This window comes from Aethalodelphis obliquidens, unplaced genomic scaffold (genome assembly GCF_003676395.1).
Source record: "Aethalodelphis obliquidens isolate GAN/ISIS:26980383/991018 unplaced genomic scaffold, ASM367639v1 scaffold18, whole genome shotgun sequence".
Classification (NCBI taxonomy): domain Eukaryota; kingdom Metazoa; phylum Chordata; class Mammalia; order Artiodactyla; family Delphinidae; genus Aethalodelphis; species Aethalodelphis obliquidens.
This window is the reverse complement of record NW_020837962.1, coordinates 17,014,766-17,030,035: the sequence shown is the minus strand read 5'-3', so window position 1 is coordinate 17,030,035 and position 15,270 is coordinate 17,014,766. Positions and strand designations below refer to the sequence as shown.

Genomic DNA, 15,270 nt, shown 5'->3' with positions numbered 1-15,270 from the left:
GGGTTAGGACACTGGTAACATTCACGTACCATGAATCAAGCACCTACCAGGGGCCAGCACTGGACAAACTATTACACATACTACACAACTGTAATTTTGCGAATTCAATTAAGAAGCCCTGATGCCACGAAGCTTCTGAGGCCATGCACGAGAAGACACCTAGAGTGCCGAGAAGGTGGGTGGAAGGATCGATTTCTATCTGATTTAGGAAGAACGTACAAGAATCATGGTTCGTATGCACCAACCACCCTGCAAATGATTAACCCCCACTCTCTCACCCCAGCTTTCTAGCCATTTAAGGCACATCCTCCGAGCGCTGCTCTCGAACTTGAGGAAGCAGAGTTTAACACTCATTCAAACCCTGCATGGCTGGGCCCCACCTCCAGACTCCTGATTCAGTGGATCTGGGGTGGGACCCGAGAACGTGCATTTCTAACAAGCTCCCAGGGCTTGTCGATGCTGTTGGTGCAGGAATGTACTTAGGGGTCTGTATCACTAGCATGACCTTGGAAATTTAGGAACCTAAATTTCCTAATTTAGGAAATTTGGTTTGGACCTGCTAAGGACATCCCTCTAGATGGTGGCTTTGCTGGATAACCTGGGCGTTCACCAAGGTACGCTAACATGTCAGACAAAGCCTACCCATCTTCCCTCCCCCCAACTAAGCCTAAAAATGTTGCTATGGGCAGGGGTTGAGTAGATATATCCAATTAACAATGAAAAACAGATACATTCACAAAGAAGGAGATGGTGAAGCCACAGTTAAATTGATGCTGCAAGTGCCCAGCACAGTGCTGATCATGTGGACCAGCGTTTCGAGACCCTTATCTGGGAACAAAGGCCGACCCACCACAGCAGCAACTTGACGACAGTCATACCTGACTTGCTTTTCGTTGCTGCCACCCCCAGGGGAGAGTCTGGGGATCTAGTGAAGGACAGCTGCTTCACAGGCGTCAAGGTCTTTTCTCAGAATGTCACTGCGATTACACAGCCTATAAAATAAAACAGGTACTGCAGGAGATGTTTATTTAAGCACAGACGGCCAGCTTCTAGAATCTATGGTGGTTCCTCATGGTTTATTGAAATATATCTGTAATACAATCTAGACATAAAAACGCAGCAACCAGACTGTCTCTCGACAAAGATGTAAAATGGGGTGGTTTGAAAAACTTGTTTGTGTGTATGTGGCAGTTTTAAATCCATCAGAGGAAGTAGCTTTTAACCCTTTGAAGACTTTAATGATGTTCAAATCCACAGCTGTGCAATCTCATTCCACATGCCACCTGAATGATAGGAATGCCAGATAATCTTAACAGCAGAAAAGGCTAATTTTACATTGTCAATCATAACAAAGTTAGAGCTCCTCAACTCACATGAAATTTACTTAAATTGTCACTGCTAAGAAACTGAAAACTGCTGGCTGAAGTACAGGTTACATCCTCTATTTCTGAATGTAGAAAAATGACTATTATTTCTCCATTCAGACCCCACTGCAACATTTTCTTTATTCTTAGTAAGAACAGGAAGGAGTGGAAAGAGGGATTTAGCCCTCATCATCTATTTGCAGTCCACGGGGGGACTGGTGGAGTGTTAACAATTTGGCCACTGTTTTAGGTTAGGTCTGTCATAGGGCCACAACAGCCTCCAAAGAGATTGGGTAGTAACTTCCTTTAAAAAAAAATGTCTGTTTGCATGATTCTAAAAAGCTATGGGAGAAGATATCAAAGACAAAACAGTATTTCTCCTTTAAAGGAACTGATCACATGTGTAGTTGGGAAGATTCAATACGTACCCCAAAAGGAAAATGAAGCAACTTATAAACCAATGTTCATTAGCAAAGTACTACTAATTTGTAATTAGTGCAAAGGTTGGTTAAGTTACTAGATCTATGCAATGGCCATGCGCCCGATGATGCAAGGATGAAAAAGACCTGCTCCTCCTGTACACTGGAGGTACGGGCCCACCCCCACTCTGGAGCAGGTTTCCACCCTGGGCAGGAAATAGAAATGGGCCCCCAGATTCAAGCCCTGTTCTCGACTCCGGACCACCCTGTCGGCACTACAGCTCCTTGCCAAGTCCCGAGCTCCTGTCTAAACGCTAAGCCTGGAGTCTTCATCCCTATGGGCCAGACCCTGTTGGGTCCTTCAATCCTGAGCTCTGCTGCCCCACACCTCCTGGACTCCTGGCCAGTGGGACTTACAGCACCTATGGATACCCGCTTTTCCTAAGGCAAAATCTGGGTCCTGATTCTCCCTGGAAGGCTTTATCTTGTCGCCAACCAATTCACAGAATGAGACTGAGGCAGGAGATAGATGGGCCCCCCCACAGGGTAAACAGCTGGAGTTTGTTCCCTGTGGATGATACTCCAAGATGAAAATAGCAGGACAATCGAGAGAAGAGGCTGGGCCCTGCCCAGATAAAAGACCACTTACTTCTCATTCTCGAAGTCAAAGAGATCTGCCCAACTAGAAAGCTCCCTGGAGGTCAAAAGGGGAGTGATGCCAACCTACCCATAGGTCTCTTCGCTGGCATCCATCTTGGCTGAGAGATGCGCATGCACATGGCGGGACCCTGAGATATACCAAATATGGACTCAGAATCAGGCAAAGCAAAATGACTGGCCAAAAGAAACCCGGAAGAAATGCCCCATATAAGTGATTCAAACTACCACAAGGGCACAACTCTCTCTCTGAAAGTCCACACGTACTGTACCCTTTTTCCTCCTAATAAACACTTTACTTGTTTCACTACCTTCTGTCTTTGTGGGAATTCTTTTCTGCAAAGCTGAAGGGCCAGGGCCTTGTCACTGACCACTGGTCTAGTAGCTAGGATTCAGCACTCTCACTGCTGTGACCCGACCTCAATCTCTGGCTGGGAACCAAAACCCTGTTCAAGCCGCTGCAGGCTGAGGCCACCGGAGATCAAGACCTGCCCTTAAGAAGAGGAAGATAAGCCAATTTCAGAGCAGTAAAGGAGCGCACAAGGGGAAGACAATCAGGAAGTGGGAGGAGGACCTTCTGCTGGGCAGGATGCAGATGGAGGAGAGATGACAGCTGAAGCCAAGGAGCCACAAGGCAAAGGCGACGGGAAATGCCAGGATGAGAGAGGTGTGGGGACCAGCAAGGAGATGAGTCTGGCCAGGTGGCAGCTGCAGTTGGTGGTGACGGAATAGTAAAGGGAAATAAAATTCGGTATAAAACTCTGGTGAGGCAACAGAGATAAACCTTGTGGATTCTGGAGCCATGGCTGGTTTCCTGGCAGCTGTGCCTCGATGGGGTTGGTGAGGGACAGACTGGCCAGGGGACTGACCCTGTGCTCTGGGTGGCCGGGGAGGAGCATGCAGGTGTGAGCGCAGTGCGGGAGGACCCAAGCACCCATGGCTGGTGGGCTGAAGATGCTAAAAGCTGGGGCACATGCCAACCTCAAACGGCCAGTCACCCTAGGCTTCCACTGAGGAATGTGTGTCTCAGTGAGGCTCCATCTTTCCAGTTTTCGAGAAGCTGGAAATTCACAATTACTAGTTTTATTTTTATATGCCATCTCCCAAATTTTAAAATGGGGCAACTATTCAAAAGAAAGTTAAATACTGTGCTTGACAAACAGGGGCCCTCTGCAGGCTTGGGGTCTACAGCTTACGATGCTTCTAGACACACTTCCCGACCAGGTGGTAAACCCCTAGCAAGGGCTGTGGCTTCCGCACCTCCTCCCAAACCCAAGTACAGCAGGGAACTCGGCAGACACTGGTTAATGCTGCTGTGCTAAGGAGGGGTGGGGGCAGCCTCCCTCCAGGGATGAGCATTTTATCTCTGCCATTCTCAGGAAAGATGAAAAGAGAAAGCTGATCAGCGGTTTGATTATTGTTATAAACCCCCTACAGACAATGCTCCCTGATGCCAGCATCCGCGCCCACCCCCGCAACCCGATACCACCACGGTGGGGCCAGTGCTCCATCACACGCCAAACGCCTTCGTTCTTTCCTAGTCTGATTGGTCCAAACATCAGGTCTGCTTAGACCAGCTCTCCCCACATCTGTCTGGGAGCTTCTCCGACTGCCTTCTTCGCAGGGATCTTTCTCATCCCTGAATTCCTCTAGCACAACGCAGACAGCATCCTACTCTGTACTGCTCTCCAGTTATGCCCTGTCTGCCAAGTCTTCTCAACATGACCAGAAGCCTGTTGAGAACAGCAACTGGACTTGTGATTTCACAGGATGCTGAAGACACACTTAAAGACACTGTGTGTTGAATGACAGGCCAAGATTTAAAAACAGATTAGGGAATTCATGACACGCCTGTTGTCACAGCCTGTTTTTACATGTTGGTGTCACACCAGTCTGGGGCTTCCAGGGCTCCGCAAGGAGTGATCAACAAGACAGTGATCAATTAGATGGCTGCAAGCACTGTCCCCATGGAGCTACGGCCGATGCCAGATTAACTCCGAACCTTGATGAGTTGGTCTGTGTTGAGATTTCTAGCAGTTATCTCCCCATGGGATGGACTTTAGTTTGCAAAATATCCATCAATCCTTTGCTGAAAATAACTCTTAAATAATTCACACAGTGTACTGAGCTAAAGATTAAAGACTACGTGTTATGAAAATACTATTTCAGAATTCAAGACCCCAATTTGTTTCATGTCTTCTATTTGCATTCCTACCAAAATACTTCAGCTGGGAGGGCAATGGCCTGACAGCCCATGTCCAGTCTCCCCGGGGGAATATGTGGCCTGGCACCAAGGCACTGGGCCCTACCATCCGGTCGTTTTCTGTGAAGTCCGGCAAGTGGACAAACCTGCTGGATGACAAGCAATTGCTAGAAACACAAACAGCACTTTAAAATATTTTATTTTATCCAATAATAGTTAAGTATACAATAAATAAAATTAGTTTTTGGCTAAATTTAAAGTAATTACTTTTTTTTAAAAAAATATTTATTTATTTTTGGCTGCGTTGGGTCTTCATTGCTGCACGCAGGCTTTCTCTAGTTGCGGGGAGTGGGGGCTACTCTTTGTTGTGGTGCGTGGGTTTCTCACTGCGGTGGCTTCTCTTGTTGTGGAGCATGGGCTCTAGGGTGCACAGGCTTCAGTAGTTGTGGCACACGGGCTCAGTAGTTGTGGCTCGCGGGCTCTAGAGCGCAGGCTCAGTAGTTGTGGCACACGGGCTTAGTTGCTCTGCGGTATGTGGGATCTTCCTGGACCAGGGCTCGAACCTGTGTTCCCCGCATTGGCAGGCGGATTCTTAACCACTGCGCCACCAGGGAAGTCCATAAAGTAATTACTTTCTAAGGTTTTGGCTAAATTTAAAGTAATTACTTTCTAAGAAAGCTTCATTTTTCAGTCACACAGAATTTAGGACATAATTTACAAGAAAGCAATTCCATGTCAGGCTAATGTGAGCACTCAAATTAAGGTAGAATTTTTTGTGTAAAGTAAGGGAGAAAAGGTGTTATGCTTTTTCTTTCAGTATCACAAGCTGAAAATGACTTCTTAGCAAACAGAAAATAAACTTTTCCTTAACTGTAGCATATGACTTTCACACATGCCCGTGGGTGCTGTTTTTGGGGGACTCGGCACAGATGCGCTTCAGCTGCAGTGATGCGAGCTTGACTTCTGGGCTTCCTTTTCTCCAGGAGACAGTAGTCAGCATGGTGTGTTCCCCGACTCCAGGTAGTGACAAGTTTGCTTACCTAATTTACATATTATAGTGTTACTTGTTAAAAGTTTTATGAATTACGTTTACTGTCTTTTTAACGAAACTGAAGAATCAGAAAGGAGTTGGTTACATCCAGAACGAAGTTTTAGGGAGGAAACTGTATTTCAGAACAAGCAACAACAAACAGGCATCACTCGCAGAGGTGGCTGTGGATGGTGAGCCTGTCACTGAGGAATAACCCACACGTGAGGGTGGGAAGGGGACAACCCAGATGGACTGTCTGCACCCGATTCTGGAGGTCGCAGAAACCCCGCCTGGAAACTCACGGCTTCAGTCCTACCTTCCTTTTGAAACATAAGTGGCTTTGATCTTTTCACTAAGAACACATGGTCTGGATAGAAAAGATGATTTAAAAACTATCATTTTATCAGATCCCAGGCCTTGTTTTCTGCATTTAATTCCCACGGAAACTTGTTGATTACAATGAACATTTAAAAATTCTCCTAAGATCCATGAGGTTCTTAAACAGAAGTAACAGAATGCATTCACGTACCTAATGCTCAAAGCCCACAACTGCTGCAAAATATAACTAATGAACCAAAGCCGACTGTTGTCAGTTAAAACCCGAGCCGCTAATTCAATTTGTGTAGCTTACTGGTCCTCCTGAAGCAATTTAGCACCTTTGCCATTAAGAGAAAACCTCTAGTGACACCCCACCCACAGGTACACAAACACAGCCCAGAAGCAGAGAGGCCCGAAGAAAGCCCTACCTCCATAAAGATGCAAATTAAGATTTAAACAGGGTAGCAATCGGCCAGCGCTAATCCTTTTACCGAGGTGTAAATGGCTATTGAGAACTGAATTCTGGGCTGCCAGCTTTTGTTGGGTAGTCTTACAGACACATTTCACCCAGGAGCCACGCCAAGCCACCAACTCTGAGGACGACTGATAAACAGTTTCATCAGGCCAGCGTAATTTGTTTGCTTTGCTATCAAACTTCCTGACCATCAATCCAAACGCGTCAACGTAACCGGCACGAAGAATTAGCACCCTGGGAACAGGAACTGGGAGCAAGGATCCCAAGCCTGACGCCCGGTGGCCAGAACAGCTGTAGGTGCGGCCGAGGCAGGGTCTGGACGTGGGGTTTTGTTGGCCACACAAAACGGTTGTAGAAAGGACAAACATGTACATAGTTAAACAGTATTTTTCTTTTCATGGGCTGTCTTAGGAAACCTATGTTTTGGTGGCTACCTCGGCCCCCATTGTGCAACCCCCTGGGTGGTCCCTTCCGGGGGGGGGGCACTCGAAGGGAGCACAAAGCCGGAGGGAGGGGAGGAGGGGGCGGCAGCACAAAGGCCAGCGGCGGGGGCGGGGGTCTGCGGCGGCCGCGGGCCAGGGGTCACGAACAAGACTCCTCTCTTCACCCGGGAAACAAGGGCTCCTTCTCTTCACCTGGAGGCCGTGTGAGGGCGATGACAGCTGGGATCGAGGGCTTGCCGTGCGGGGCACCCGGGCCTGCGAGCATGCTCTTTATTTAAAGCAGCAGAGGCTGCACAAGCAAAACCCCTGCCTTTTCCCCCTCGCTGGCCTCCAAACAGATCTCCTTATTCTGCCCCACTTCAATTCTCAGAACTACTCCCTCTCCCTGACCACCTGATTTTAAGTTCCTTAATGAGGCGCTGGAAGGCCCCCTTTCTGACTGGTGCTCCCCTCCAGCCTTCAAAAGAAAGAACCCGCCTGAACCCAGAACGAGTTCTTAGTAGCCAAGAATCTCTGTGTGCCCCAAACGTAACATCCAGGTTGATAAAAATCCACCCTGCTGGGAGGATGAAGGCTGGAAACATTTGCTCCTTGGGTTTCTGTTAAGTCCCTGACATGTCACCAGAGGGGTGTCGTCATTAGGGTGCTGGCTGCACTCTCCAATCTGAGGTGCATACAACAGATTTATGGAGCCAGTTACCTAAAGTGACCGGGCTTTAAATTTCTGCTGCCAAAATGAACATGCAGGGTAAATGACTCATTATCAGACAACCTGATGCCTTTCAAAAATTTAATACAATCAGGCCATGTATTTTGGAAAAGTTTAAAAAATACTATGAACATAGTAAAAAAAATTTTTTTTTATTAGACGTCATCATTGGTTCTATAATTAAACGCGAGAAAGTGCTTTTGGTAAAGGGGTATCTTTTACCGTCAGGGTAGAACCATCTTTGCTAGGGCTTAATGACTGATGGAGGACCCTAAAACCAAACATCAGACTTTCGCCGTGCTGGTACATGTCTGTCTCCAAATGTGTACGTGCGCGTGCGTGCGCGTGTGTCTGTGTGTGTGTGTGTGTGTGTGTGCGTGTGTGCAGGGGTGCATCTGTAGGAGAAGAGACCAGGAGGCTCAGGCTGGGCCAGCGTGGCTTCACCGCTGGAGGGAGACCAGAAGGCATGATGGGTGGTAGATGGGTCGCTGAGGCTCAGGAACCATTCAGACCCTGAAATAAGTTAGTGTTTACATCGCTTCTCACCTAGAAGGGACATATGAGACTCCTTCAAGGCCAATTAAGTCTGATGAATGGGAGTGGGGTCCAGGGCAGTCACTGACTCAGTGTTCTGCGTCCACTTCAATGATGCCACTGAAATGGCAGCAGCAGCACCCAGGGAGGGACCTGCAGGAAAGAGACTGAACACTTGGCTATTAACGCTTGCCCTCTGCTGTAGGAGTCAGTAGAAATCAAACACAGGACTACAGGAAAAGACTGTGCCCACTTGCTGCCGGGCCCTTCAGAGAGGCAATACTGTATTACCATGAAGAAGCTGAATCACTTTATTATTCAATGCTCACTCACCCAAGAAGCTGCTTAAGCGATGCCAAAGACAAAAAGAAGAAACAAGAAAGTGGACAATACCAAATCATCATTGTGAATGAACAAATGGATTAACTGTGGAGGAGAGGCAGGCAGGATGCAAGCAGGGAAACAATCCAAGTTAACTGGCCCTCCTGGGTAGACGCTGGGAACCAGGTGAAAAGGCTTCTCTAGTCAGTGTCGGGGTTCAGGGGATGTCAGACAAGCACATCCCTAATTCCAGGTAAGTGCACTTTTCAAAACAGTGGAAAGCAATTCCAAGTGTGCTCGTGATTACAGATGTAATAATGCTCCGAACAACCATGGACAGCATATGTCCTTGTAATCTGTATTTCAGCTGATCAGTAAGGACCATCAGTGCCATGATTCAATACCATAAAAAATTCGTTTAGGGATTCGATGGTGCTGGAAAGTAGTGCTTTTCAGTGTTTAAGGTGGCAGAACACCTGGAGTTAACAGAACTTTCTGCAAAACACCAGAGTGTACTAATGTACTTTGTTTCATCACACAAATCTGAAGAACTTTTACAAGCGGACGATGAATATATATATACAATATAAAAATCAAACATATATCCATGATAAAAAGCCAATCTGTCAAAGCTAACAAAATCAGCTGCTTCCATATTTTTCGTCCTTATTCATTTGGCACTCTCGCTCATTTTGTTATCTCCCAGTAGGCAAGCTATAGCAGGTACCAAAGTTTTAGGGAAATGATTTTGAGAAAGTTCTCAAAATTACAAAGATTCATTTTCTACAAACTTGGAAAAGACCACTTTACTCACTGCAGGGTAATGCCAGTGGAATATGTCTGAGCATCACTGCCGTGGAGAAAACTAGCATTGCTTTAAGCAGCAGATTCAGACACACATTCAGTCCATCAAAATGACAAGCAAATTAAAACAAATTACCCTGACGAGGGAGAGCAGTGAGAAAAAAATTAGAATTAGTTGGAAGCCGTAGAAGATGGGGGTTCAGGACTCCTCACGGCTCTCCTGGAGGTTAAGGTAAGTGGCCCAGCAGAGACTGAAAATGGTGAGATCAACTGTAAAAGTACAAGAAAACATATCAAGGGCTCACTTTTTGCTTCCCTTTGGGTTTTCGGTTGTCTTATCTGCTTGGCCTACCTGCACCCCCTCCCCGCAAAGCTCCCCTGAAGGGAAGCCTCCCACTCAGGTCTCAAGCTCCAATGTGCCTTCTCTAATCCCACCTTAAAATGAATTTGGTTTTTCCAGAAGCCTATCATCAATGGCTCAAAGACTGTTCTTCAAAGGTGGGAAATATCAGTTAAGGTGATTAAGAACAGGGAAGCTGAGCCATGAGGAACCAAAGAGGAGGAATAAAACGGCAACAAAACAGAGAGGAGGGAAGTGTTGATGTTTGCCACCCGATGACCGAAAACAGATCCCAGTTTTGCTCTGAGGACCCCTCCCCATCGTCATCCACCCAACTTGGACAGGGCTCACAGTGAAGTGTGGGCCTGGGTAGAGCCAGTGGGTGCTGCCCTGGCCCCAGGGACTGTGCAGGGCATGGCCACATGGTGCGGTCAGAGCCGTGGAGGTAGAGGCCCCACTGCTGGGCCCAAGCACGCGAACCTCCAAGTTGGGCAGCCCACCTGGAAGGGGGTCCCCAGGTCCACTTCAGGGTGAGCAGAGGGGACTGCAGTGGGTGCGGACCTGTCTGCCCTGAGGACAAACTCTGGAAGTGAGCTCTGAATGGAGCTGAACGGGGACTATCAGGGCAGCAAAAAGCATCTTTCCACTTGGAGTGAGGAGGGGAGTAAGAGGCCACCTTGTCGACATGCTGGGAGAGCAACAGGAGAGGGAGCTCTGGGGCCATGAAACAGGCAGCTGCCCCCCTCCCCACTCAAAGATGACAGAGGTTCTTAGCACTGTTACAAATATTACCATATTAAGGTTATAGAACAACCCAAGCCTATCCCTAAAGAGATATTAAAGATTTCAGGTAGGTCAAGGTGGAGTGTGGAAAACACCACTGTCCCACCCCAGACATCTTCAGAGCTGTCCAGCCCTGGACTCAGCGCTTCTCTCCCCAGAGCGGCGATGAACACACAACTACCCAGTTCTGCCTCTGGCATTCCCTTCCTGCTGCAGGCAGACCTCGTTCCCGCTGCTCACACATCCTGGCTTCAGAGAGTCCCCCACAGCTGCTCAGACTAGGGTTTTCCTTTATGATACATTTTCAGCTCTGATTACCTTGTTTCTGGAAGGTATCCCATTTTTAAGGAAAACTTATCACACGCATTTGGATGATTATTTCCCGGGTGAACTCTGAGTTCTGGGGCCTCACTGGGGACCTTACATGCTGATGTGAAGCACAAGCTATGCTTACACGGCATGATACCCACCATTTCTCAATGAAAAGGACCAACTAAAATAAAACACCCATTTTGTCAGAATTCTGATTTTTCGATGCTAGAAATTAAATCTACCAAACTGCCAAAAGAGTCAGAAGTGGGAGAGACAGAAGCCAAGTTCATTTCTAACTTAAAAAAAAGGTTGGCCATTCCTGTCTCACCTCATGGACATCCCTGAATCCTGACTTCCGGAACCATCACATCAGATCACCATGAACTAATTAATTATCAGATGCCAACATATGCCAGCCACTGTACCCGGTGCTTGTGCCGAAAAAGTGAATCTGATGAAGGTGATAAATGAGAACTGAGAAGTCAAGTTCGATTAGTCAATGGTGATACCGGCCAAAAGGAGATCCAAGATCAGTCACAATAGGTCATGGCTCTGCCATTGTTCCTGCAATTTCACAATATGTCTAGAGCAAGGAGAGATCAAGAGAACATTCCAAACCAAACAATTCCTGATTTGTTTCTTGTGATCGTTTCTAGATCAAGAAAGGAAATCAGGGGCAGGGCTAGCCTGATACGAGAAATAAAATAAGGCAACAGGTTCATATTCTGGATAATTGTTCATAAATGTGTATAAAACACAACCACATCCTGAAATAGCATATTCTACGTGTCAGCACATGGTCATCAGTTTGGAAGGCTTTCTAGAAATCACACACAGGAAAACAAGAAAGTATTGTGTACAATCTGAAGGGACAAATTGTTAACAGACTCGAGAGGGCTCGTCACAAGGGAAGAAAGATGACATGCAAGGGGAGAAAGCCGTTCCAGGAACAGATTTAAAAGGTAAAGGGCAAACCAAATTAGAAATGACGCGGCCAAAACTATGCGTTTCATAATTAAAAGTGAAAGCGGCCAAATGAGATCTGGTTTCCTTGGTCTTCAGAAAGGAAGCAGCGGCCGAGCAGAAGTAACTGTGAGGGAGACGGGAGCAGGGGACATGGTGGGGAAGGGAGGGGGAGGCTTGGGTGCTCATGCTGTTTCTTGCCTGGGCGGGGTGACCACGTATTCACCTGTCATAGTCGAGCAGCATATTCAAGATTTGTTCACTTTTCTGCATGCATGCTATCTTTCAGTAATAACACTTATCTTAAAAAGTACCTAAGATAAGGAGTTCAGCTTCTTGTTGGTAATGCAAGCTAATCCTTGCATTAAGACCAAATATATATATATAAATATGTCTTTGATAACATTAGAGAGATAAAGTAGGAAAAAACTACAGGATCAAAATCTAGAGAAAAAGGAAATTCAGAGAGATGAGCCTAACATTTGGGGGCACCTTTTCTTTGAAGGGCATGTGCCAATTTCTGAAAAGGTAGCTAATAAGTGTGAGAAGCTGAGTGGAGCTTTGGATGACCTCAGAAAGCAAGAGAATAAAAACTCAAGTCCAGGTCCACCAAGGAAGGGGAACCCTAATAAATCATCCACACTTGGAACTGGAAACTCATAGGGCTACTTCCTACAGATAAGGGTGAAACAGATACAGTCTGGCCCTCAGAGGGACCAAAGCCTGGCTTCAACCCACCTCAATCCTCAGACCTGGATGAAAGTAACCCAGGACTGCTTCTGCCCGAGACGCTGCCGGGAGCAAATGTAAATCCTCTTTAGGTTTCTTCCTGAAACTCATATATTTTATATATATATAAGTCATTCCAAAAAAGAGCAAAGAAAAAAGGGGACATAATTATTGACACAGTAGAAATTCTAAAATATAAAATATGCCCACAAATTTGAAAACTTAGAAAATGGATCTCTTTCTAGTACACTATAGATTTTCAAAACTGACTCAAAATACATGAAAACCTGAATATACATATAAGCATTTAAGAACTGGAATAAGTAAGCAAACAAAAATGGAGGAAATTTTCATCAGCAGACCTGTCTTGCTGGTGAAAGCAGCTCTTTTGTAACCTTTGCAAGTGCTTCTCAGCATTCCCCACACTGCCTTCGCTCCAGGTCACCTCTTCTGACTGAGGCCAGCAGCCTGTGATGAGATGGCTGGCAAAGGTGGGACACCAGGCTGAGGCTGGCCAATGGAGAGTTCTTTTAACATCTGTATACACACCAGGTGATAATGGCTGTAATTACTGCCTACTCTGCTGACAATCACGTCTCAGGATTACTGCCCTCTTGAAAACCTGGTTATGGACTTTAAAAATTTAAACCGAAACAAACATAAGAGAAGTCTCAGATTTTTCAGATCAAAACAGATGAGCTAACAGGAGAGGCACAGGCAAGACTGGAGAATGAAGTGCCAGGTTGAACGTGAAGGGGATGCACTGTGCACCCCACCCCCACCCTGGCGCGGGGTTATTTTTTCCAGAAGTGTATTGCACAGCCTTACTTTGAGAACAAAAGGCAGAATATGTGGAGTGGCAAGAAAAAGCTCAGGGGAGCACGTGTACTGAGGGGCAGAGGTCATGTCCAGGAAAAACAAGCGACAGTGAAGAAAAAAACAACTGAGAACAGCTATCTGAAGGTGCCATCACATCAGAAGGAACACTGCATTTATCAGTGTGCTTCCAGCTCCTCTAAAAGTGAACGCTGGGTAAATTCCAAAGAATTTGGTTGTAACCTATTACTCCAGGCAACATGATTTCCACCAGCAAGTCTTTCTCAGATGCAAGAATTTCCTTCCTATATTTAATTTCTGAGAGGGGCTAAATTAAAATCACTGGATGAGATTCAATCTATGTGATTGCATTTTTAGGACCTTGGGAAACCAAGGCTTTCATTTGACTTAACTTAAAAGGCAGTATTAGATTTAGCTTTCAGGCATGCTCCAGGGGGAGAAAGAACAAAGCAACTCGGCAAGTACTTTGTTCAAGCTGGAAGAAAGGTACATAGCACTTCATCAGCTTATTTGAGGCTGGAAGGCACAAAAATCAATATGCACAGAGCCAAAGGTCAAACTGCCGCTGCTTGGTTTTCTTTTCTTTTTCTAATTAAAGAATCTATTTGTTTCTTGAGCTTCCTTATTCAACCTTATGAAATATTACCCTTGATGACACTCCAGTTACGTAGGCAGTGGAGAGAATAACTGGCAGACAGTTAAGAATGCAGACTCTGGACCCAGACGGCTGAGTTCAAAGCACACTGAGCCACTTTGTGACTCTGAACAACCTCTCTGTTTCTCAGTTTCCGCCTCTATAAAATGACGATGGTGATAGGAATAAATGGGTTATTACAAATAAAGCTCTCACAACAGTATCTGGCACAGAGTTGGTGCTACTGAAGGGAACACCACCACCGTCATGGTTGTGATTTGCATGGCAGAGCGCAGAAATTAGGAGCATGAATTCTGGCATGTGCCCTCCAGGCTGGACGTCACCTGCACCTCCAGCCAGCTGTGTGCCCTAGGAAGGTTATTTAATCTCTCTAAACCCCACTTAAAACACTCTACTTGGCATCTATAGCACAAGCCTGGCCCTCAGTTCTCCTCACTCTTCACCTCAGACTCCTCCCAGACTCCTTTTCTGGTTCCTTCTGATCTTCCTGACCTTGACTGTGGAGTCAGGCCTTGGGCTGCTTTCCTATGTATGCTTACTTCCTAACGGTCCTCTCAGGGCCCATGGCTTTAAAACACATTTATAGTATGATGATTCAGTAGAGTTGCAGGATACAAAGTCAACACACAAAAAATCAGTTGCATTTCTATACAATGAACAATCTAAAGGGGAAATTAAGAAAATAATCCCATTTATAATAGCATAAAAGAACAAAATAGGGACTTCCCTTGTGGTCCAGCAGTTAAGACTCTGTGCTCCCAATGCAGGGGGCCCCGGGTTCGATCCCTGGTCAGAGAACTAGATCCTGCATGTCGCAACTAAAGATCCCGCATGTCACAACTAAGACCCAACGCAGTCAAATAAATAAATAAATATTTTTTTAAAAACTGTTACTCCTGTTACGTTGTTTAAAAAAAAAAAAAAACAAGAACAAAATACTTAAAAATAAACTTAACCAAGGAGGCAAGTTGCACATTGAAAACTACAAAACACTGCTGAAAGAAATTAAACACAAATAAATGGAAAGACAACTTGTGTTCATGGGTTTGAAGACTTAATGCTGTTAAAATGTATATACTTCCCAACATGATCTACAGATTCAATGCAATCCCTCAACCTCCCAGTGGCATTTTTTACAGAAAAATAGCAAACAATCCTAAAATTCATTTGGAATCACAAAGGACTCTGAATAGCCAAAATAATACTGAGAAAAAAGAACAAAGCAGGAGGACTCATTTTCTTGTTTTATAACATATTACAAAGCTACAGTAATCAAAACAGCATGGTACTGGCATAAATACAGACATAGACAAATGGAACAGAATAAAGCCATGCACATACAGCCAAATGATCTTCGACAAGAGTGTCACGATG

General features: G+C 45.7%; 1 protein-coding gene across 2 annotated transcripts in view; it reads right to left on the bottom strand.

The window, feature by feature from the left end:
* The window catches only part of KIZ (kizuna centrosomal protein), a 113,750-nt gene that overhangs the window by 42,953 nt on the left and 55,527 nt on the right, over window positions 1-15,270 (bottom strand). The gene's annotated exons all lie outside the window — the stretch shown is intronic.